This window comes from Scyliorhinus torazame, chromosome 8 (assembly GCF_047496885.1).
Source record: "Scyliorhinus torazame isolate Kashiwa2021f chromosome 8, sScyTor2.1, whole genome shotgun sequence".
Lineage (NCBI taxonomy): Eukaryota > Metazoa > Chordata > Chondrichthyes > Carcharhiniformes > Scyliorhinidae > Scyliorhinus > Scyliorhinus torazame.
In genome coordinates, this window is record NC_092714.1 from 129,108,938 (window position 1) to 129,131,571 (window position 22,634).

Below are 22,634 nucleotides of genomic sequence, written 5' to 3' on the forward strand. Positions count from 1 at the left end.
TCGATGAAGCAGCTGACGATGGTTGGGCCTAGGACATATTTCCATTCTGTCTTCCTTCACAAACAATATTAAAACAGATTGCCTGGTCGTTATCACATTGCTGTTTGTAGGGGCTTGCTGCATTTCCTTCATTAAAATAGTAACTACACTTCAGACGTGCTTAACTGGTCAAAATACTTTTTTTGTCCTTTCATGGGATGAGAGTGTTGCTGGAAAGGACAGATTCTGTTGCCCTTTCCTAATAGCCCTTGAACGGAGAGTTCTCTTTGGTCATTTTGAAGGGCAGTTAAGAGTCAGCCACATTGTTGTGGGTCTGGAGTCACATGTAGGCCACATCAGGTAGAGATCGCATTTTCCTTTTGCAAAGTGAATCAGATGGGTTTTTACAACAATGGACAATAGTTTAAAAGGTCACGACTGACACTAGCTTTCAATTCCAGATTTTTATTAACTGAATTTAAATTCCACCAGCTGCTATGGTGGGATTATGAATGCATGCAGAGCATTAGCCTAGACGTTTGGGTAACTTGTCCAGTGACATTACCACTACATCACTGTCACCCCCATTTTCCAGTCTTCCACCCTAGCAGAGGAATCAATGAACAAAGTAAGCATTATTATGGATAAAGCATCAGCTATGAAAAACTTCAAAATAAAGGGTCAATCTTCCACTAGGATTAAAACAAATTGCATTTTACTGAATAGTCTGCTAGCAGACCAGACAAGTTGGAAACAAAATAAACAAGGATTGCTACTTTCAATGGGAGATCATAAACTTGTTGCTTCCCACAGTTAACTTCTTGTATATGAAAACACCAGAGTTGCTGCTTATGCTCATCAATATTGTCATGAGAGTACCTTTACGAAATGGATGTTTAAGCAATGTACCTTTAAGAAAACAATGATGTCAGAAAGTGGGTGGAGCTGGGCTTTAGGTCAGCCATTTTGCAGTTTGAAAAGAGCTTGGGAGTGGCTGTGTTTGCAGTGAGCTGGATCTCTGCCATGAAAGACTATCTCTGGATCATTTGGGTGATTTAAACTCATAATAGTAAAGCCTTTAACCTGATGTGATTCTGTTTAAAGGTGTTAAGTCTCTTGGAGGTTTGAAGGAACATTGAGGAATTATTTACTGTTGCAATATTTCCTGAGTTATCTTTGAAGTAAGGGGTGTTAAGAGATCCAATGTTTATTTAAGATGTTAAGTTGAGCTCATGGAATAAACAGTGTTTTGTGTTTAAAAACCCACGTGTCCATAATTGTAATCCCACACCTAGGGAACAAGCCGTGTGCTAGGAAAAGCAACAAATACATTAAAGGGAGAGGTTGGTTGAACTCCATGATACATTCTGGGGTTCTCAAAACGTCTCACCCATAACAATATTCTCATGCAATGGAGACGTAATGAATAGATTGCCTTGGAAAATAGACCGACCATCAGTTGTCAGACAAATCTAAATGCTACCAAAATGTTTGTGTTCACAAGGGATGAGTCGCACCTCAACAGACTGGGACTATTCTCATGTGGGGGTTCACTACTGTGGTTGGGAAAGTTTTAAACCTAAATTGGAATGCAGTAGAACAGGTGCAGAAAGAAATGAAAATATTGGATAGTACTAGAAAAGGAAGTAGTATCATATTAGAAAGCAGTGGACGAAGGAGAACTAGGAGGAATACAAAGATGAACTTAGAACTTAGAAGGGGCAGCACGGTAGCATTGTGGATAGCACAATTGCTTCACAGCTCCAGGGTCCCAGGTTCGATTCCGGCTTGGGTCACTGTCTGTGCGGAGTCTGCACATCCTCCCAGTGTGTGCGTGGGTTTCCTCCGGGTGCTCCGGTTTCCTCCCACAGTCCAAAGATGTGCAGGTTAGGTGGATTGGCCATGCTAAATTGCCCTTAGTGTTGGGTGGGGTTACTGGGTTATGGGGATAGGGTGGAGGTGTTGACCTTGAGTAGGGTGCTCTTTCAAAGAACCGGTGCAGACTTGATGGGTCGAATGGCCTCCTTCTGCGCTGTAAATTCTATGATAATCTATGAAACTCAAGTTAGTAAATTTTCAAGCATCGTGAATCATAGAATTTACAGTGCAGAAGGAGGCCATTTGGCCCATCGGGTCTGCATCGGCACTTGGAAAGAGCACCCTACTTAAGCCCACACCTCCACCCTATCCCCGTAACCCCACCTAACCTTTTTAGACACGAAGGGCAGTTTAGCATGACCAGTCCACCTAACCTGCACATCTTTGGACTGTGGGAGGAAACCAGAGCACCCGGAGGAAACCCACGTAGATACGGGGAGAACGTGCAGAGTCCGCACAGACAGTGACCCAAGCCGGGAATCGAACCCGGGACCCTGGAGCAGTGAAGCAACACCGCTAACTACGGTGCTACCGTGCCGCCCCTCAATAAGCCTGGCAAGCTACAAACATAAATAGCATGCAAGAATAGGATGTCATGCCAATAATAAAACAAGGTTAAATGGTGAGGACCGAATTTAAGACGACAAAAAGTTCGGGGGAAAAAAAATAGGAAGATGGGGTGGCAATACTGATTAGCGAATACATTGTAGTATTAGACAGGAAGGATGTCATTGAGAGGGCAAGTGCAGAATCCCATTTGGTTAGAGCAGAGAAGTAAAAATGGTACAATTATATTACTGAATTATTATATAGGCTTCCAAGTAGTGAGAAAGATAGGGGAGCAAATCTGCAGGGAGATCAAAGATGTGCAAGAACTATAGAGTAATGATATTGGTGGACTTCATTATCTCAATTGATAATGGCAAGAGGAAGAAATTTCAGAAATGTGTTCAGGAGAATTTCCTTGAACAGCAAGTTCTTGGTCCAATTAGCAAGAAGGCACTGCTGAATCTAGTGCTGGGGAATGAGGCCAGCCAACTGTCTGTGGGGAAACTCTTGGTAAGAGTGACCATCATATCATAAAGTTTAGATTAATAATGAAGATGAGCAAGGAACAATCTAAAGTAGAACTAAATTGGAATGAGGGGGCATCTAGCTAAGGTAAAATAGAACCAAAGACTGACAGTGAAAACTATAATAAAAGAATGGGTCATTTATCAGAGGAAATATTTTAGATGCAACTTCAGGACAGTCAAACAAAAAGGAAAAGGCAGGGGGAAGAAAGCAAAGAATAATTGGATGAAAAGGAAGATAAAGAAAATTATTACATTTAAAAAAGGTGAAGTGTCTGCCGGAAGAATTCTGCAAGCAAGAACCAGGCCAAATAAGTTGAAAGTGCAAGTGTAGAGAAAAATATGACCAACAAAAAGAAAATGTGAGAATGGAATGGCAGTTATTGATGTTTAAAGTGGATCCCAGGATACAATGAGAAGTGGGACAGAGATAGCAGAAAGGCTCACCATAATCTTGCAATCTTCCCTAGATATGGCAACGGTGGCTGAGGATTGGAAAGTGGCAAATATGATACCTCTTTCAAGGAAGGACACAAAGACATCCCTAGCAACTACAAGCTAGTCAGTTTAACATCAACGGTGGGTGAGGTTTTAGAAACAGTAATCAGACACCTGGAAAGGTTAGAGTTCTTAAAGGAGATTCACTCTGGAATAGTAAAGACAGGTTGTGCTGGACTAAGGTAATTGAATGTTTGAAGTAAGAGAGAAGATTGATTGAGAAAATGTAGTAGATATTGCCTGTGGATATTACAAAAGCATTTGACAAAAGTACCACCTAAATGGCTGATTAACAAAACTGAGGTTTATGAAATAGAACAGTCAGTGTCAGGCTGGATAAAAAAAATTGGCTTATGGTCAGGAAACAGCAAGTCATGTTAAATAGTTGTTTTACAGACTACAGGACAGCAGACAGCAATATTCCCCAAAGGTCAACATTGGGACCAGGACTTTTTCAATAGATATAGACGACTTGGATATTGGAAGACAAAGTAAAATTCAAAATTTGCTGATGATATGGAACTTGGAGGAATGGCAAACTGAAAATGATATCAATCGATTATAATAGGACCCAGGTAGGCTGGCAGAATGGACAGTCAGAATTTAATACAGTGAAATGTGCAACTATGCATTTTGTTAAAAGGGATAGGGAAAGTCAATATGGACTAAACGGCGTGGTTCTAAAGAGTGTGCAGGAACAGACACCTGGGGGTTCACGTGAATAGATCTTGACATGACAGGATATATTGAGGGGGTAATTAGCAAGTATATGGGATCTTCGACTTCATAAACATGGATACGGAGTATAAAGTTTCAGCATAACTTACCTGTTTTTGTAAAGTTCTGGTCAGGCCACAACTAGAGTATCGCATCCAGCTCAGGTCACCAAATGTAGGAAGGATATGCAAGTTTTCGAAAGGGTGCAGAAATTTATCAGAATGGTTCCAGGGTGAGAGATTTTAGCTATGTTGAAGAAGCTGGGCTTGTTCGCCTTAGAGCCAAGTCTATTGGGAGGTTTGATAAGAGGTGCCCATGGTTATGACAGGTTTAAATAAGGTAGACAAAGAAAAGCTGTGCCCATTAGCTGATGTTACGGGAACTAGGGATATGGATTTGTGTTATTGGGCGAGGGTGAGAAAAAAAAAAAACTTTAGAACACAAGTGATAATCTGGAACTTGCTGCTGAGAAAAGATGGCAATAGTTTAGACAATGATTTCAAAAAGGAAATTGGATAGGAATGTGAGGCATAAAGCTGCAATACGCAAAGGAGGGGAATTGGCAGAGTGGATTGCTCGAGAGCTAGTCTGGATTTAATGGCCCAAATTACCACCCTCCTATGCCATAATAACTACGAGTGGCAACATTTGTGTTCTCTCCCTTCTGATGAATTCTAAATAACCCTCCAGACTACCTCCCCCCCCCCCCCCCACCTTGTGTTTTTGTTTTAATCAAAATGTTCAGGTTAATTTGTGCTCTACCTTGGTGTGCTACACGGCCATGCTGGTTTCTGATCTTAGTTTGCTCCATAACATGCTGTATAGATATTCTGGCCATCACAGAAACAAATGTATTGTTTTATTCCCACTTTTTTTATTCAAGGTTTTTTTTTTACATATAGACACATATACACAAAATATCAAAACACATCAACCACAGGTCCCTAAACCACCCTGATAACACCCCATCACAATTTGCCTTCCCCATTTTAACTCCCTTAACCCTCATCCTTCCCCTTGCTGACCCTCGATTCTCCTTGAAGAAAATCAATGAACGGTTCCCATCTCCGGGTGAACCCTTTTACCATCCCCCGCAGAGCGAACTTGATCTTCTCCAACCTCAGGAATTCAGCCAGGTCGCTCAGCCACAAACCTGCCTTCGGCAGCTCCGAGTTCCGCCAACACAACAAAATCTGTCTCAGGACCATCAGGAAGGCAAAGGTCTCTCTCTCTCTCTCTCTCTCTCTCCCCCCCCCCCCCAATCACCGCAACCCCCTCCCCCAAAATCACAGCGCACCAAATATCGCCATCCATGGACTCAGCACCACCCCCACACCCAGAACCTCAGACACAACATCTGGTTAACCCTGCCAGAACCCCCAATCTTGGACATGCCCAAAATATGTGGACGTAATTCACAGGCCCCCACGCCCCATCCACGCCAGTCTTCCACCCCTGCAAAGAACCTGCTTATCCTCACCATTATCATGTGGGCCCTATGCACCACTTTGAACTGGATGAGGCTTAACCTCTCACACGACGAGGACGCGTTCTCTCTTCAGGCCTCTACCCACATCTCTCCTCCTACTTGATCTCCTCCACTGGAGCACCCACCCTCTTCATCAATTCCTTGTATCGGACACCTTCCCCTCCCCTATTTCGTCCTCCGACAACAGCTCACCCTGCAACACCTTAGGCGGCAGCCCCGGGAAGGATGGCACCTCTCTCCTCACAAAATCCGTCACCTGCTGGCACCTAAAGCTATTCCCTTTGGGCGGCTCATACAATTCCTCCAGCCCTGAGAATTTCCCCCCTATAAACAAGATCCTAAAATACTCGATCCCCACCTGCCACCATCCCCAGATACTCACCTGCACAAACCTATGGTTGTCTCATATCGTCACCCACGACTTGCCCAAAATGTTGCCTGCACTGGCTCCACACACCCTCAACGCCGACACCACCACTGGGTTCATAGAGTACATGGCTGGCAAGAACAGAAGGGATACCAACAACAGAGCCCACAAACTCATTCCCCTACATGACCTGCACCAGACTGACGTCTCCTCCACAGCCCATTTCCTCACCACCGCAATATTCGCTACCCAATGGTAATTTATCAAATTCAGCAACTGCAACCGCCCCCTCCCCGCAGGCCCCAAAACACCTGCCTCACCCAAGGGGTCTTCTCGACCCACACAAACCCCAATATTATTTAATTAACTTTCTTAAAAAAGGACTTGGGGACAAAGATATGGAGGTTCTGGAACACAGAGAAACCTGGACAGCACTGTCATTTTCACTGTCAGCACACGCGCGCCCAGCCAACGACAGTGGCAACGCTTCCCACCTCAAAGTCCACCTTCTTTCCCTCCACCAATCAAGCCAAATTCAATCTGTGTAGCTGTGAACAGCTCTGCACCTTCTGGATTCCTAAAACCTAAAGGTCGTCCCCACCACCATAACGGAAACTCCCTTAATTTTCTCTCTGGCATTGATCGGGAACACGTCGCTCTTTTTTTTATTTTTATTGTTTTTATTAAAGCTTTTTTCAAACAGAATTTTTACATAACTAATAACAGAATAAACAAAAAATATTTAACAAAACTAGGTGGCTGTTATCATTATACAAAAAGAAAATCACCGCCCCCCCCCCCCGGGATTGCTGCTGCTGCTGACATTTTACCACTCCCCAAGAAAGTCAAGGAAAACGTTGCCACCACCGGGAGAAGCCCAGCAAGGCAAACTTTATTCGCTCCAGGCGGATCAGTCTCCGGGCTACCAGGGAGGCAAAGGCCAACACCTCGGCCTCTTTCGCTTCCTGCACTCCCAGATGCTCTGACACCCCAATGATCACTATTGTTGGACTCTGCTTCACCCACGTGGCCAAAGCCCTGGACATAGCCCTGCCAGAATTCTTTGTGCGCCGGGCATGCCCAGAACATATGGACATGGTTCGTCGGACTCCCTGAACACCTCACGCACCTGTCCTCCACCCCAAAGAACTTGCTCATTCTCGCCGTCATGTGAGCCCGGTGAACTACCTTAAACTGAATTAAGCTGAGCCGGGCACATGATGCGGAAGAATTCAGCCTGCCCAGGGCATCAGCCCACAGGCCCTCATCTAGCTCCTCCTCCCACGTGCCCTTCAGTTCCTCCACTGAGGCTTCCTCCGCCTCCTGCAGCTCCTGGTAGATGGCCGACACCTGCCCCTCTCCTACCCAGATGCCAGACACCATCCTGTCCTGTATCCTTCGAGGGGGTAGCAACGGAAATGTCCCCACCTCTTTTTTGAGAAAGTCGCGGACTTGGAGGTGTCTGAAGGCATTCCCTGGGGGCAGGCCGAACTTCTCCTCCAGCGCCTTCAAGGTAGGGAAAGTCCCATCTATAAACAGGTCTCCCATATTCTAATGCCTGCCCTATGCCAGCCTTGAAACCCCCCGTCTATCTTGCCCGGAGCAAATCTATGGTTGTTCCGTATCGGTGTCCAAACGGAGGCCCCCTCCTCCTTACTGTGCCTTCTCCACTGACCCCAGACCCTCAGTGCCACCGCCACCACTAGGCTTGTAGTGTATCGTGCTGGCGAGAACAGCAGCGGCGCCGTTAGTAGTGCCCCTAGGCTGGTGCCTTTGCATGACGCCGCCTCTAGCCGGCCCCACACCGACCTCTCCTCCATTACCCATTTCCTAATCATAGCCACATTAGCCCAAAAACAGTCTTTTAACTCGCAGGGTCTTGCCCACACAAATCCCGTGATAATCCTGTTCACCCGCTTTGGGATCAAGATGGGAAGGCACTAATAAACGTAAAGGAATCTGGGGAGAACCGTCATCTTCACAGTCTGCACCCTTCCCGCCAGGGAAAGCTGGAGCATGTCCCACCTTTTAAAGTCTCCCTCCATCTGCTCTACAAGCCGAGATAAATTGAGCCTGTGTAGGGCATCCCAGTTCCTAGCCACCTGTATACCCAGGTAACGAAAGCTCCTCGCCACCATCTTGAGCGGGAGCTCTCCCAGTCTCTCCTCCTGACCCCTAGCGTGGATTACAAACAGCTCACCTTTTCCCCACGTTCAACTTGTACCCAGAGAAGCTCCCAAAGTCCCTTAGGATCCGCATGACCTCTCCCATCCCCTCTAGCGGGTCCGAAATATACAATCGCAGGTCGTCTGCATAGAGGGAAATGCAGTGCCCCCCCCCCCCCCCCCGGTCCAGCCCCCTCCAGTTCCTTGAAGCCCTCAGCGCTATGGCCAACCGCTCAATTGCCAGGGCAAACAGTAGCGGGGATAGGCGGCACCCCTGCCTCGTCCCTCGGTGTAATCTAAAATACTCCGACCTCTGCCGGTTCGTGGATACACTTGCTACGGGGGCCTGATACAGCAGCTTGACCTACCCTATGAATCCCTCACGGAATCCAAACCAAACTAACACTTCCCACAGGTACTCCCATTCCACCCTGTCAAAGGCTTTCTCTGCATCCATTGCAGCCACTACTTCTGTGTCCCCTCCTTCCGAGGGCATCATAATAATACTCAGGAGCCTCCTCACATTTGTGTTCAATTGCATGCCCTTGACAAAACCAGTCTGGTCCTTTTCAATTAGTCCCGGGACGCAGTCCTCTATTCTGGTAGCCAAAATTTTTGCCAGCAGCTTGGCATCCACATTGAGTGATATCAGCCTGTAGGACCCACATTGAAGTGGATCCTTCTCCCTCTTCAAAATGAGCAAGATCAATGCCTGCGACATAGTCAGGGGGAGGGTTCCTCGCTCCTTTGCCTCGTTAAAGGTTCTTGGCAGGAGTGGGCTCAGTAGCTCTGAGAATTTCTTGTAACATTTTACAGGGAAGCCGTCCGGACCCGGGGCCTTGCCCGACTGCATACTTGCTAGGCCCTTAACTATCTCCTCCAACTCAATCGGGGCCCCCAGTCCCTCCACCAGATCTTCGCCCACCCTTCCCCTTCCCTCGGGGGTTCTGACTCGTACAGATTACAATAAAACTCCTGGAAGACTTCATTGATCTTCTCTGGGCCCAACACCGTATTACCTTCCTTATCCCTCACTCCCCCCGATCTCCCTGGCCGCCTCTCTCCTGCGAAGTTGGTGCGCCAGCATCCTACTTGCTTTCTCCCCATACTCGTAGACTGCCCCTTTCACCTTCCTCAGCTGTGCCTCCACCTTCCCAGTGGTCAGCAAATCCACTCTGACTGCCAGGCCCAGGATCTCATCGTGATTGTCAGATACCTTCCTCTCCACCTCTTTAATCGTCTTTTCCATGGAGGCCTTCATAGGGGTCAGCATCTCAGTCTTCAGCTCTGTGAAGCAACTTCTCAGAAAGTCTTGCCGCTCTCTCGACCACTGGGCCCATGCTGCTTGATCCACGCCGGCTGCCATTTTGTCCTCCCGGACCCACTCCTCTCGCTTCCCCGCAATCGTTCTTTTAACGGCCCCGCTCCTGGTTCCCTCCATACAGCAGTGGTGGGAGGGGGGGGGGGCCTCTCCAGCGTCCTTTGCCACGCCAGGAATCACCGCCAAAGTGCTGTTGCCGCTCCGTTTAAAGGCCCGAAACTCCGATCCCGGCGGGAGCTGCCGTGTGCGTGACCTATTCGGACATGGCCGCTACCAGAATTCCGTCGCTCTCTCTCTTGTTCAACATATATCCCGAAAACCAGCCACATTCCCCCCGAAATCTCCATAATTCTTCCAATGCTGCCCACCAGGTCAGAGATATAACAAATCATCCGCATATAGCAAAACCCTTTCCCTAGCAGCCCCCCACCCCCCCACAAACTCGATCTCTTTCCAATCTCTCGACGCCCAAAGTGCCATTGCTAATGGCTCTATTGCCAAACCGAAAACAATGGAGGGCGGACACCCCTGTCTCGTCCCCAATGTAGCACCCCAAACTCATCCAGTTTGTCCGAACACTCGCCACCGGCGCCCTATACAACAGCCGGACCCAGTCCACAAACCCCCGCCTGAATCCAAACCACCCCAACACCTCCAAAACAAATACACCCACCCCATTCGATCAAAAGCGAGCCACTTTTATCCCCTGCCCCTCCGAGGGTATCATAATTACATTAAATAGCCTCCGCACATTCGCCAACTGCCTTCTTTCACAAATCCTGTCTGGTCCTCCCCATTCACCACAGTACACAGTCCTCAATTTGCACTGTTAGTAACTTCGCCAACAGCTTAGCATCAACGTTCAATAGCGATAGCAGGAGGTACGAGAGAAGATTTTAATGCGTGTTTTTGACAGTGTAGTTTGGAACTCCCATATGATCATCAGCTGGGAGGAGAAATCCATGGACACTAACTTGGGTTCAGAGCGGTGTGCGTATTTGACCACAGTCATCTTGTGCGCTTAAAAGGGACTTTGAGTTAATGAGACCATTGTAGCTTAAAATAGAACATAGAACATTACAGCGCAGTACAGGCCCTTCGGCCCTCTATGTTGCACCGACCTGTGAAACCACTCAAAAGTATTTTGCAATCCATGTTAATCTTTAAATCCTTGTATATTTGTTAAGCTAAGGGGAATAAAGGAGTATTGTATTATAATCCAATTTGTCATGATTAATAAATGCTTTTTTCTAGTTGTTGAAACTAATTAGCGGTGCTGTGTCACTCCTCCACATTTTACTAAAATAAGTTACGGTCTTTTGAGCCAGTGTTCCATTCTGGGATCTTCCTGTCCAGTTACATAAACAACTCTGGGCAGCACGGTGGCTAGCACTGCGGGTTCAATCCCGGCCCTGGATCACTGTCCGTGTAGAGTTTCACATTCGCCCCGTATCTCCATGGGTCTCACCCCCACAAACTAAAAAGATGTGCAAGATAGGTGAATTGGCAACACTAAATTGCCCCTTAATTGAAACAAAAAAAGAATTGGATACTCTAAATTTATTTTAAAAAACAACATCAACTGGGATCGTAGCATTAGGCTGATATCCTGAGACTTGAGAACAAACAGCTGAATAACAAAGCAAGCAGAGAAAAAAAAAAGAATAATATTCAAAATAGTCATGGGCTCCTTCCCCAAGATAGGGTCAAGAACAAGCATAGGCATTGCTAGATGAAAGAAAAAGACTATGCCCATCTAGTTTGCCTTCCACCATCCTGGTAGTTACATGATATAATAATGGAATTGTTGACTAACTATAGCAATCAATCTTTTAATTTGTCTAGAACAAACCCAGTCAGGATGTAAGCAAGTGTTGGAGAGCTTTGTGAACAACAATTCAAAATGTTACCTGCTCCCCACATGCAAACTAGTTATTTCCATGCCTTCAAATACTCAAGGGTTGGACAGGGCAGGGCAAAAAGAGTGATGTAAAACAATAGGCAAAAAGAAGAAAAGACAAGAGGAGAACACGGAGAAAAGGATTGCAAACATTAAAAAAAAAGACAAACTGCAAGGGGCAAGGTGAATAGGATGTGTGCTGAATGCGTCACTGGAATATCACCAGATCCTTTTCTTTTAACTCTTTCATGTAATAAGACCATAAGACATAGGAGCAGAATTTGGCCACTCGGCCCATCAAGTCTGCTCCGCCATTCAATCATGGCTAATATTTTTCTCATCCCCATTCTCCTGCCTTCTCCCCATAACCCCAGATCCCCTTATTGATCAAAAACCTATCTATCTCTGTCTGAAAGACAGTGATTTAGCCTCCACAGCCTTCTGCAGCAAAGAGTTCCACAGATTCACCACCCTCTGGCTGAAGAAATTCCTCCTCATCTCGGTTATAAAGGATCGTCCCTTTAGTCTAAGATTGTGTCCTCTGCTTCTAGTTTTTCCTTCAAGTGGAAACATTCTCACCACGTCCACGCTATCGAGGCCTCGCAGTATCTTGTAAGTTTCAATAAGATCCCCTCTCATCCTTCTAAACTCCAATGAGGACAGACCCATAGTCCACAACCGTTCCTCATACGACAAGCTCTTCATTCCAGGATCATTCTTGTGAACCTCTCCTGGACCCTTCCCAAGGCTAGCACATCCTTCCTTAGATACAGGGCCCAAAATTGCTCAAACTACAAATGGGGTCAACCAGAGCCTTGTATAGCCTCAGAAGTACATCCCTGGTCTTGTATTCTAGCCCTCTCGACATGAATGCTAACATTGCATTTGCCTTCTTAACTGCCGACTGAACCTGCACGTTAACTTTAAGAGAATCATGAACAAGGACTCCCAAGTCCCTTTGTGCTTCTGATTTCCGAAGCATCTTCCCATTTAGAAAATAGTCTATGCCTCCATTTCTCCTTCCAAAGTGCATAACCTCACTTTTCCACATTTTATTCCATCTGCCACATCTTTTGCCCACTTTCCTAGCCTAGCCAAGTCCTTCTGCAGCCCGCCTGCTTCCTCAATACTACCTGTCCCTCTACAGATCTTTGTATCGTCTGCCAACTTAGCAACCATGTCTTCGGTTCCTTCCTCCAGATCAATAATGTATATTGTGAAAAGTTGTGGTCCCAGTACCAGCCCCTGAGGTACGCCACTAGTTGTTAAGTAATGGGTTAAGAGACATTGCAATTAGTTGTCTCATTTATGTTATGTATCCATTAATTGACACTGATATGTAAAGGAGCTTCAGGTGTCCTCTGTCAGGTGGTGTGTTGTTAAGAGTTTTGTGCAGAGGCTGTGGGAGTGAAATAAATGGTGTTTGGTGACAAGGAACAAGAACTTTAGACTCTGCATTTCACAGCAACTAAAACGTCTAACAATGGTAGCAGAGGATGGTTGCTGTGCAAATGTGAAGGTTTGAAAGATTACAACTTTTCCTGATCAAACCAAGGAGTGAGTGAGAAGGAAAAAAAAAAAAAAAAAGGTACATGGCTGAACCCAGGATAAGGGTGTCTGGATAGGACTATCCTCCCTTATTTTCTGAAAGGGAATCGTACGACCAATGGAGAAGTGCAGTAGTTATGTGGACTAAAGTAACTGCTTTGGGAAAGAGAAAACAAAGTATGGCATTAGCTCTTTCTCTACCATATGGCAGTAAAATCCGAAACAAAGTGCTTTCTGAGCTGGAATTGGAAGAGTTAGACTCAGAAGAAGGTCTGGAGACTTTATTACATTATATGGATAAGATTTATAAGAAAGATGACTTGTTAAGTGCATATGAAGCATGGTCGGATTTGATAAGTTCCAGAACATGGAGGATATCTCCATGGAAGACTATATAATGGAATTTGGCAGACTATATAAAAGGCTGCAGAAACACAATTTGGAATTTCCACAGTCTGTGGTGGCCTTTAAATTACTTGACTGTGCTAGAGTGAGCAACATGGATAGGCTCCTGGTTGAGACAGGAGTTCGGTTCACTGATACGGATACCTTATTCGAACAGATGACAAAAGCTTCACAAAAGTTTCTGGGGAAACATTCAATTCCGATGGCTCTGGTGACCCAAATAGGTCAGCCTGCAATAAGGCAGAATATGAAAGATACACTAGTAACAGGATGGCAAAATCGTATGGCTACGAACAGGGCTCAAGACTAGAGACCGAGACAAGGAAATTATGAAGACAGAAACCCAGTTAGAACCTACAATAGGAAGATGAACCCCAGAAATGCACGGGGCATGATAAATCGATGTTTTCAATGTGACTCTCAATACCATTATGCTTTCAGGAGTCAGAAGAGGAAAAAGATAGTGACCAGAAAGAAGGCATTGTCCTATTGACATGCAGTTTTACGCCAGTAATGAGGGTGTTGGTTGCAGAATCCTTCAACTGTGCTGTATTGGACAGTGGCTGCACATCTACTGTGTGCGGAATTGACTGGTTAAAATGTTACCTGGACTCTTTGAATGCTGAAAATCGTAACAAGGTTAAGGAATTTGAAAGTTCCACAAGTTTCAGGTTTGGGGATGATAATACTCTGAAGTCGCTGAAAAGAGTGGTGATCCCTTGCAATATTGCCGGAGTGAATCATTTCATTAGCACGGATGTTGTATCAAGTGAGATACCTTTGCTTCTGAGCAGACCATCAATGAAGAAAGCACACATGAAACTGGATATGGAACAGGATAAGGCAAGTTTTTGGAAAGACTGTGGACTTACAATTTACAGTCGGGACACTATTGTATTCCATTACTGACAAATAATTTTTCAAGTAGAGTGGTTAAGGATGTGTTAATGGCAGTTGAAAATGGGGCTTTAGCTGATAAAAAGCTTGTGGTATTAAAACTGCATAGGCAATGTGCACATCCGTCTCCTCGGAGGCTGGAAAATTTATTAAAGGATGCAGGGGTAAGGGATGACGACGATATGAAACTGATAAAACAGGTTAGTGGCCGCTGTGAAGTTTGTAGGAAGTACAGGACACTAGCATGACCAATAGTAACCCTACCTTTGGCCAGGGATTTTAACGACATTGTGACCATGGACCTTAAGATCTGGGATAAAGCAAATAATATATTTATTTTGCATTTTGTAGATTTAGCAACCAGATTTAGTCAATCAACGATTGTACGAAGTAAAGAAAAGAGTGCAATTCTGGATCAAATCGTGGAAAAATGGATAGAGACAGGAATGGGTCCACCGGCAAAATTCCTTACGGACAATGGGGGAGAATTTGCTAATGATGAGTTTAGGGATACGTGTGAAAACATGAATATCAGAGTTATGAATACGGCTGCAGAAAGCCCATTTAGTAATGGTGTCTGTGAAAGAAATCATGCTGTCATCGATGACATGCTTCGGAAAATTTTGGCAGATCAACCAAATTGCAGGCTAAATTCAGCTTTAGCATGGGCAGTACATGCAAAGAATTCATTGCAGATGGTTGGTGTTTGGTAGAAATCCTAAAATTATCCATCACACACCTGACTTGTGCTTTGTCGATGGCGAACAGACTTTAGGAGTCAGGAGATAAGTTACTCGCCGCAGAATCCCCAGCCTCTGACCTGCTCCTGAAGCCACAATAGGTCAGTTTCTAATCAATGGTAACCCATAGAACAATGCTGATGGAGCACCAGCAATGTAATTGCATGTCAAAAGGGAACAAATAGATTCCCTCTTGTTGGAGATGGTCATTGCCTGGCACTGGTGTTGTGAATGTTACTTGCCACTTATCAGCTCAAAGCTGAATGTTGTCCAGGTCTTGCTGTATACAGACATTGAGCTCTTCAGTATCGAGGTGTCATGTGGTACAGAACACTGTCCAACCATTGGTGAACAAGAACAACTCCACTTCTGACCTTTTGATGGAGGGAAGGCATTGCAACAGTCACAGGTAGGAGGTGAAAGAGCAATGGCAGTTATCCCCCACACAGATCAGCTGTTTACCAAGTACAATAATAATAATAATAATAATAATAATACGTCACAAGTAGTCTTACATTAACACTGCAATGAGATTACTGTGAAAAATCCCCTAGTCACCACACTATGGCGCCTGTTCGGGTACACGGAGGGAGAATTCAGAACGTCCAAGTCACCTAACGAGCACATCTTTCGGGACTTGTGGGAGGAAACCGGAGCACCCAGAGGAAGTCCACCCAGACACGGGGAGAGCGTGCAGACTCCGCTCAGACAGTGACCAATGCGCAAATCGAACCCGAATTCCTGGCACAGGGATAGGAATTGGGACTTTAAGCACTGCTGCAAGACAGGCCTGGAAAAGCCAAATCACAAAACATCCAAGAACTGCCCATAATCCAAGCTACCTACCAATGTCAAACAAGACAACATTATATACCTACATAGCAGAATTCTCACCATCCCAGGGAATTAACAATATGCAAGAAAGAAGATTTAGCCTACAGTACCAAGCAATTTACATTTTCTCTATGATCAACAGTCCACAAAATTCCATCCACACAACAGTATACATTTCATAGCCCTGAGACTTCCTGTGAAAAACAGCATAGAGAGCGCTTCAGGTTTTTAATTTAAAATAGTAAGCATATATTATTGCCTTGGTTAATTATAAGCTTACATTCCAAGCTGTTTGTTAAATTAGCCGGTTCTCTGAAGAGCAGTTCCAGAAAATAGCGTCCATCCACAGGGAATGATTTGTGACAAATGTAGTCAAGCTGGCAATGAAGTTAGCCTAGTTTGTAAATTAGTCTCAGCTTCAGAGTATTCACAACTCACTAAATGTATAAAAGCACATTCTATTGCAATGCTAATGAGCAATGCAAGTAAGAAATTCTACTATTTCTCAAGTCAGTATTCTATTCAAGTTCTCAAAAGCCTACGACAGCATCTACAGGATGAACAGTGGCACTGGACCATATAAACTCAATGTTACGGATGTATCTTGGTGCAATTTTATAATTTTCCCCCTAATAAATAGCTGTGTTTCATCCATCCGAAATACAAAATGCATGTTCTATTTTCACTTGCTAACCCTCTCCAGCACTCAGTTTAGTCTTTTAATTATGCATTATATCAGTCTCATTCGCATTTTGTTTTTAAAATCAATGCAAATTGATATAGAGAAATGCTCCAAAGTATACCTCGTACTGTAGAGAACTGTTATGCTGTGTAGCAATACTAGCCTGACATCGAATGGTGAAGTCACGTAGTGTAGTGCCCCTGCTTGGGCCCTCAGTTGGTTTCTGGCTGTAGAGAGGTTTACATAGGGGAAACGATGGTGACTGTGAGGCAAGAAAATAGATAGAGGAAAAGCTTCATCTCTTGAAAAATCTAGTGAACAATTTCAGGCAAAGTGTACACAGTAAGCAAGATCTTATAAGACTTTTAGAATATTAAAAAGGGAGCTATCACACTTTCATTCCTGCAGATTTTATGGCAATTCTGATTTATATTTATGCATATCTTGGGTACCGTATATAACAAAAAGACAAAAGTCAAAACTAAGGATAAGGGAAACAGTTATGTTAGCCCACAAAACAACACAATGCCCATGTGTTTGCAGGGAAAAGCCAAAATACCTAATTTAGTAACACATTAAATTACATTTTCTTTCATGCCAATCCTTCCCACAAACTTTTAAACTAGCTAAATACAAAGTGGTATGTATCATAAGAATGTCACTTTAAGAAATGTTTGAATCCTCATGTTACTGCAGTGATGTCAAGAGTGTGGGTGGAGCTGAGCTCTGCTTTTTAGTTTCACTTTGAGAAAAGCTTGGGTGAAGTCTGTTTTTTTGGTTTCGTTTTCAGTGTTGGAGCTGAAGCCAGACAAAGCAGGTGTACTGTTGATCTCTCTGCCATGAAAAGACCATCTCTTGATCATTTGGTGAATTCAGAATTATAAATGTTTTCAGTAGTGAGTGTAAACCTGATGTGCTTCTGTTAAAAGGCGTTTCTTTTGTCTTCTGGATGTTGTTTGGGAAGTTATTAAGGATTACTTAGTGTTGTATTCTTTGGGGGTTGTATTTGAATTGATGGTTGCCAAGACGTTCACTGTTTTAAAAAGGTTAACTTGAGTTCATAGAATAAACATGGTTTTGCCTTAAAAAAATACTTTTGCATTTCTGCTGTACCACACCTGTAGAGTGGGCTGTGTGCTCCCCCCTACCACAATCTATTAAAAGTTGTGGGTCAGGTGAACTCCATGATACACTTTGGGGTTCTCTAAACCCTGGCCCATAACCTATGCCACTCATTTTTTACTAAATAAAGCATACAGAATACACAAAAGCAATTCATATTTATAACAAAAACAGAAAATGCTGGATAATCTCAGCAGGTCTGACAGCATCTAGAGAGAATGGAGCTAACATTTCAAGTCTGGGTGGTTCTGTCAATCCATATTTATAGTTGTCAACTTTTATTAAAAATCTAAATCAGCAGTTTATAATATCAAGATTAGGGGCTGGTTTAGCGCAGGGCTAAATCGCTGGCTTTTAAAGCAGACCAAGGCAGGCTGGCAGCATGGTTCAATTCCCATACCAGCCTCCCCGAACAGGTGCTGGAATGTAGCGACTAGGGGCTTTTCACAGTAACTTCATTTGAAGCCTACTTGTGACAATAAGCGATTTCCATTCCAAGATTACCAAATCACTACGTTGTCTCATTTGCAGCAATTATCCCACAGTTGATTATTTAACCCAAAGAAAACAAGTTCTCACTTTGGTAATTGTTTTGTACTCAATTGTTAAATAAACAGCACCCACTCTTTAAATTTGGAATTCAGAAAAAGAGTTGGTATCAGCATCTTATTTTGAGACGTCAAATCCAACACCATAATGACACAAAGATTACGCCTTTCTGCATAAGTATTCCAAACCTTAGACATGCCATGTCATGAGGCTAGACAGCAAGTTACACAACACATTCCAAAGTAACTTTTCTAACGTGGATGGGCATCTATACGTCTCTTTGACTAATGAGGGATGTCAGCCACATAGAACTAATAGCAAAAACACACGGAAGTAAAACTTTAGGTCCCAATTTAACAATTAACAAACAAAAAAAAACCCTGAAATAATCCAGTTTTTGATCAGACAGGATCTAGAGGCATCCAGTGGAAAATCGCAAAGATTCAGATTTGCAGTTGCATTGCAAAAATTATCGGGGAAAGAAAACAATTCGAAGGAAGCGCGAGATACTTTCGGCAACAAACCCCTGGACAAGAATAGACTGTCAGACGTTAGGTTTATACTTTGCCCTGTCCAATTATTTCAACAGCAGCTCGTTTTTTTTAATGCTAAGGGTAAAGGAACGATCATGAGAAGCCACACGCTGACAAAAGTTTTCACTGTTTAAAATGTAAAAACTGGGGGGGGGGGGGGGGGGGGGAAAGAGACATACGAAAGAACCGAGGAAACACATTTCAAGAGCTGAAACCTTGAAGAGGGACCAGATTATTAAAATGCTGAAGAGGCTGAACGGGGGGGGGGGGGGGGGGGGTTGCCAGGAGCAGAGACTGACAAACCACGCATTTGGTTGCATGCGGGACAGTGCTTGACCGGACATGTTCCTCAGACTCGGGATAGCCCGCTTGGCAGCGCAGCCAAGTTCTCAGCCCACAGGAAGACAAAACCTCTCTCCGCCCTGTCCCCCCACAAGCCGACACGGTAATTGATCCAAACTCTTCACCCCCGCCCCCGGGATTTTTTAAAAAGGGAGAAGTTGGAAGATTTAACAAGTGAAAGGTGAAGGCTGGCGGTGGGGCAGAGGAGGACTGAACCCGGGCTGGCTGAGTGACCGACTCCGCTTACCTCTCTCTCGTTCTCCACAGCCATTTTCTGCCAGGGGTCCACCAGCTGAGCGAGCGGCATCTTCGCAGCCGGACCCGACCGCGCGCCCGTCAGCCTCGCCGCGGCCGGCAACGACCGGCGCCGGGAGCGAGCAGCGGGTGCGGGAGCGCGCCGGGCGGGCGGGCGGCTCGGGCTCGAGCTCCAGCCCGGGACTGCTCCACCGGAACTGGCGTGGGGGCGAGCGCCGAGTTTCGAGAGCGTGTGCGAAGCGAGCCGGGCCTGGCCTGGCGACCGCGTCTCCGCCCCGCGCCTTTGCCTCGGCCGGCTCTCCAGCCGCCGCAGTCCCCACCCCCCCTTCCTGTTGGCTAGCGACGCCGCCGCTTCCGCTCTCAATATGGCGAAACCTCTCAAATACTACCTGTGCGCCAGAGCGAGGCTCCCGGCGTCACCCTGACGGCAGCCGCTGAGGCGGGAAGGGGAGGGACCGGCTGCGTGGGCGTGGCCGTCGCTGTCTGCCAATCACCGCGGCCGCCAGGTGAATTGGCCGCCAAGTGGAAGGTATGTGGCTCTGCACCCAAACGCGGGAACACCTGGAAACCTTCCTGAGAAAGCACTCGGGTTGATGCACTGAATAGGGGACAAGTATGGGCTCGTCTGAGCAACACTCTCAATTTTGCCATTTGCCGATTGACTTTACTGACTCATTAGATTAATCATCAGTGACATCGTTACATTCATTGCACAAAATACAAATTTTAAGCAATATTTTTATATGGGTGAAAGTATATTGGTCCATATTATGTACACATATACATGAAACACATAAACATTTATGCATTCATCTATACAAAGAAAAAACAAGACTCGCACTTAAGGTAGTGCTTTTCACAACCTCGGAAAGTCCATAGAATCCCTACAGTGCAGAAGGAGGCCATTTGGCCCATCTTGTCTACACCAACCCTCTGAAAGAGTACCCTACCTCGGCCCAGTCCCACGCCCTATCCCCACAACCCCACCTAATCTGCACATCTTTGGGTCCTAAGGGGCAATCTTTTAAGAATGACCATTTCACCTAAACTGCACATCTTCGTGACTGGAAGGAAACTGGAGCATCTGGAGGAAACCCACACAAATATGGGAAGAATGTACAAACTCCACTCAGTCACCCAAGGCTGGAATTGAAACTGGGTCTCTGGTGCTGTGGGGAAGCAGTGCTAACCATTGTGCCACCATGCCGTAATTTATAGTGAATGAAGTACTTTTGAAATGGGAGTCATTGAATATGTTGATATACAGGATAAATGTTGACCAGGACTCCCCTGAGATCTCTGAGAGAACAGACAGGGCCTCAGCTGAGGATCTCTTTTGTGCTCCACTGGAACAGAATGTTGATGCCACTGACATCATAATTTTGTGCCCGGACCAGGAAGTCAGCATCCAGTCCACTCATGGACACTTTATGCTCAAGTCTCTGAATTGGAATTGTGGCCAACAAAGGAAGTACATCAAAGACACCCTGAAGGTTTACCTCAAGAAATGCAACATAGACGTCAAAGCCTGGAAGACCCTTGCTCAGAAGAAACTTATTTTGAGGAACCTCCTGATTGAAGAGACACAACACCCGAAAGCCAGAGGAGGTCCAGAAAAGGACCCAGGGAAAGGTATATCAGCGACATAAAGTCCGAGGACCAATCCCATCTTCCAGAAACACCCACCAAGTGTGCAGTCAGAGAGGTAGCTCTAGGATCGGGCTCATCAGCCACGCAAGGACCCACAGAACCCATGACAAGTGACATTGAGTTTCTTAGGCGGACAATTATACTCGTTAGCGAATGATCGTTGAAGATAATATATGCAGACTAATACACATGTCTATATATAAGCATACAAATGCATATAAGAAAAAATTGCATTTGTATACCACCTTTCATGATCACCAGATATCCTAAAGCCCTTTACAGTCATTTAGGTAGAGTGAACTGTAGTCTCTATTTTAATATAGGAAACACATCAGCCAATATGTACACAGCAGGTTACCATTACAATAAGATATTGACCAGATAATCCATTTTTGATTATGTTGACTACAAGTTAAATATTCACATCAAGGAGAACCTCCCAGGTCTTGTAAAATTGTGTCATGGGATCTTTTACACCCTCCTTAAAGGGAGATAGGGCCTTAGTTTAATACCTCACCTGAAAGACATCGGGCAGTGTTTTCCACATCCACCAGCTGCCAAAATCGTGGCAGGTAAGAGAACTTAATTTGGCAAGAGGCAACTGCGAGATAAACTGAGAATTTTGTTCTCCTGACCTTCAATGTGGGTTAAGGGTGGGTCAAGCTTCCCCACTAATAATGTTGAGAACTTCATTTGCATGCATTAACATCTCATGCATTTTCATTAAAAGGCCACCTCACTGGAATTAAGCTCCTCCTCCAAATTAAGATCCTCACCAGCAAGAATTTAGGATATTCAGTTTTACAACTGTATATAAGTGACATGCACCTGTCGAGCTTCACTTCTTCCACGACTTTGATGTCCATAGTTGTCCACATTGAGTGCTGATAGCAAATGCTGCGGCTGAAAAGTTAGTGGTTTGTGGGAGGGGGTGCAGTAGTGGGTAGCGTGGAGCAAATGGTGGAGTAAGGTGGGAAAGAGTGCCAGAGAAGTGGGGGATCAATATTGGAAAAGGAGTGTGCATGTCCTGGGAGATGCTATGCCTTAAAGAGTTAGGTTGCTGGTGTTGATAGTGGAATTCTGGGTTGACAATTCTGAGTACTGTTACAGTCATCGATGGGAATGGAATGTGGTAGGGTGGCACGGCCAGGGTGCGAGACAAGTTAATCTCATTGGTGGGTCATGAAAGGTGACAAGACAGGTGACTTGGATAATGGAGGAACCAGAGTCAGGATGGGCATGGCGGTAGTAATGGTGTTGGCTCTCAGGGGCAGAAAGGTATGTGGAGGTGGATCGTGATAAGCTCCAGGGTAACAGAGGGTAGGTTCAAGTGTAAAAGAGGGGAGATAAATGGTAATATTGTGTGGGATTATTGTGATGGGGTAAACTGGTGGCTGACAATGTGCTGGAGCGAGTTTAAACGGTGACGCGCACCATTTTTACAAGATGACTTGGACCACACAGTTAGTCAGTCAGTGAGGTCCTGCGAGGTGAGAAAAGTGTCTTTTTGGGTGGGTGGAGTTCAAGATCAGCACATGTAGCCAACTAAAGGAACATCCTAGCAGATGCTCACTTGTGTTCACTCTCTATGGTGACGTGTGCATTGCAACATGTTTCTTCCTGACTCATGGGTCTCATACCATCGAGATCGCAGTAACGTGTGGAGTTGTCATTCATTCTGGGCCATTTG

General features: G+C 45.1%; 1 pseudogene; it reads right to left on the minus strand.

Annotated features, from left to right (window-relative positions):
- LOC140428110 (ribosomal protein S6 kinase alpha-3-like) overlaps window positions 1–19,567 on the minus strand; it is a 191,393-nt pseudogene extending 171,826 nt beyond the window's left edge.
- Window positions 19,568–22,634: the final 3,067 nt, after the last annotated feature.